We start from the raw sequence: 3039 nt of genomic DNA on the forward strand, positions 1-3039 counted from the left end.
GCTATTGTAATATAAAATAAAATTCCTTTACCTACTAAACCCTATAATGTGTTAAGCCTTATGAAAATACTCTAAAACTTAACTTGAATCTGTATTTCTAGGAGGAAAAGAAAGTTTATGTTTGACTCTTTGAAGCAAGCAGGTTAGGCATAATAATAATTACGTTGCCTAGCAACTTTTGAGTAAATTTTCAATAACAACTCCATTATGTTCACTAAAGCATTAAAAACAATCCTTCCAGGAGGCAGACAAGGTAAATGTGTACATGGGTCCATTGTCCCCCTCTGGCCTTAACCGCTATAGACCATTTCCAAAGAACTCATGACCATAACTCTCAAGATGGTCATTGATACAATTAATCACTCTAGTATGAATCTCAATTTTACTCTCAATCCCCCCAGAGCGATAGTTATGAGGCAGTAAAAAATAGAATATAATAAAACAAAGCAGGCACACAGGGCTCTAAGGAATGAAGGTGGAACGGTGGCACCCTTTCCCATGATGAAGCCTTGCAAACACCGTGCCAACTTTGTTAGACTCTGGCCAGAGGATCCTTGTTAAACTCTGGCTTCTTGGATTTGGTGTGCCCCCGCATAATAAAAATGCAATTTACTCTGCTCCTTCCTAATTGCAGTACATTCTTACTTCCCTGACACATTGATTAAAAAATAATAATAAAAGCAACACAACACCTGAGATCTTGTTTTAAGAACTGTGTATAAAGAAATGTCTTAAGAATCATTCCATATAAAGTTTTCATGTAAACTACTCACATTCATAGTTCAGTGTGTTGATAGAATTTGTTATAAATTTCTCTTATTATTTGAAAAGTTAAGGCCCTGATATTAGTAGAAATTTCATATCCTCTATAATCCCAATTCTATTCCTGAGCTCTCCATTAGAGTTCTCCACTTCAGCATTTTCACCTAGACATCAACGCATTCATACTCAACAAATATGTACTGTGAACCTACTATGTGCCGGGGGCTGTTGCAGGCACTAGGAATACAGCAGAGATGGTCCCACATTTCCTAGAACTTACACTGTAGAGGATGCACAGATAATAAACTCATAAATGATATCCAAGCAGCAGGAAGAGTATTATGAAGAAGATAAAACAAGGGGATGGGAGGGAGAGTGGTTTGGGCTGGGATGTCATTAGATTGAGAGGCTAGGGGGCTGCTCTAAGGAGGGGCAGACAACATGAGACGTGAACAAGAACGGGTGATGCTCAGATTCCAGGAAAAGGGAACGGCTGGCATGAGAATGAACTGGGGTGGGGACATACTCGTCATGCTTTTAGAAGAGAAAAGCCTGTGTGGCTAGAGCTTACAGAGCTAGGGGGACAGTATGGAGAGATGCGGATGAGACAGGTGAGAACAGAGCATCTATGACTCTGACGAACTGCTTGAATTTTACAGTATGTTTAGTGAGAAGCCAACGCAGGGTTTCCAGTAGCAAAGTGGCATGTCCTGATTCTATGTCTTGAAAACTTGGAACTCTTACTACTCTGTAGAGAAAGGAAGGTGTGTTGGTGAGAATGAAAGTGGAAGAGCACTGAGGAGGCTTTTGGAATAATCTAGATGAGAAGTAGTGGTGGTTTGGGCTAGGGAGGTAGCGATAGTGAAGAAGAGAATAAAATGACTTTCAGATATATTTCAGGGTAAAAACAGCATGAGGTACTTTCCACTCGATGTGAGAGTGAAAGTTTTTGAAATAAGAAAGACTAGAGGAAGAGGACGTTTGAGGCAGAAGTCAAGCATTCAATTTTGGCCACGTTAAATTTGAAAAGTGTATTATATAAGGAGTGGAGCGGTCAGTGAAGTCTAAAGTCAAGGTGGGAGTGAAAGGTAGACGGTGGGGTAGGGACGACGTTTAACGCCAGGGACACGGATGGACACGCAGAGTCTGGGGAAGACCGAGAGCTAAAGACACAGCTCTGGGGCCTCCAACCTTAGCAAGTCACGTGGAGGAGGAGGGGCCAGCACAGGAGGACGGGGAGCAGCCAGGGGCGCGTAAGGTAAAGCAGGAGGGACGTCAACCGAGAGCAGGAGGAGTCCCAGGGAAGCAGCGGGCAGCTCTTCGGAACGCCACTGAGAGCCGGGAGACGAGACAGAAAGGGCCCGTGGACTTGCCACACGGAGGTCGCCGTCGACTGGAGCAGGGGCAATTTCAGTGGGATGTTTAGAAAGGAAGCCACGTCCACAGCAGGAGGAGAGAATGAGAGGGGAGGCGGGAGCGGCAGCTCAGGCCGCGTTCTGGACCCTGTGCGGCGGGAGCGCGGGGTGGGACGGCGGCTGAGGGGGGCAGCCCGTGAGGCGGGGACGGCCGCGGTGACCTCAGTGTGAGTGACCTGCAGTGAGCCCATTCTCAGTGACACAGCGAACGATTCCAACACGTCCTGCAAGTCCTCATCGTTTCATCCTCTTACATCCTCTAATCAGTGGAATAATCGCTTCCTCCACTCGTCGTTTTATTTACTAAATGCTTTTTATTAAATGGACCTAGTAGTCCAACTTCTTTTTTTGCCTCACTTATCTTCTCCTCACAGCGACACGGATGAACTGACAGAAAATTATGCTAAGTGGAGAAAGCCAGGCTCAGAAATAGAAATGCTGCAAGTCCGCACTCTCACGTAGGAGCTGAAGAGAAAGAAGGAATGACACAGCAGTCACCATAACACGTTCAGACGTCAGAGAGAACAGAACTGAGGTTGATAGAGGTGGCAAAGGAGGGGGGAGAGGCAATAGCAAGACATCGGTAAAGGGTCGCAAAGAATGATGCCATTGTGTAATGGTCAACAGAATAATTTTCCAGATTTGATCGCCATATGTTATACACAGTGTACCCCAATATATATACTCAATTGTTTCAATACAAAACAGAAAGACGACCCTCCACAGAGGTGGAGACTGCAGGGCACTGTGCAGACTCCGAGTGGCCGGACGGTAGGGGGCGTGCGGGCAGCAGGCCGCGCCAGGCCGTGGGCGGGGACTGACCACCGCGTTCTCACACAGCCCGGCCGGGCCACGCCCACTG

The sequence above is a fragment of the Galeopterus variegatus genome, unplaced genomic scaffold (genome assembly GCF_000696425.1).
Source record: "Galeopterus variegatus unplaced genomic scaffold, G_variegatus-3.0.2 Scaffold8430, whole genome shotgun sequence".
NCBI classification, from domain to species: Eukaryota; Metazoa; Chordata; class Mammalia; order Dermoptera; family Cynocephalidae; genus Galeopterus; species Galeopterus variegatus.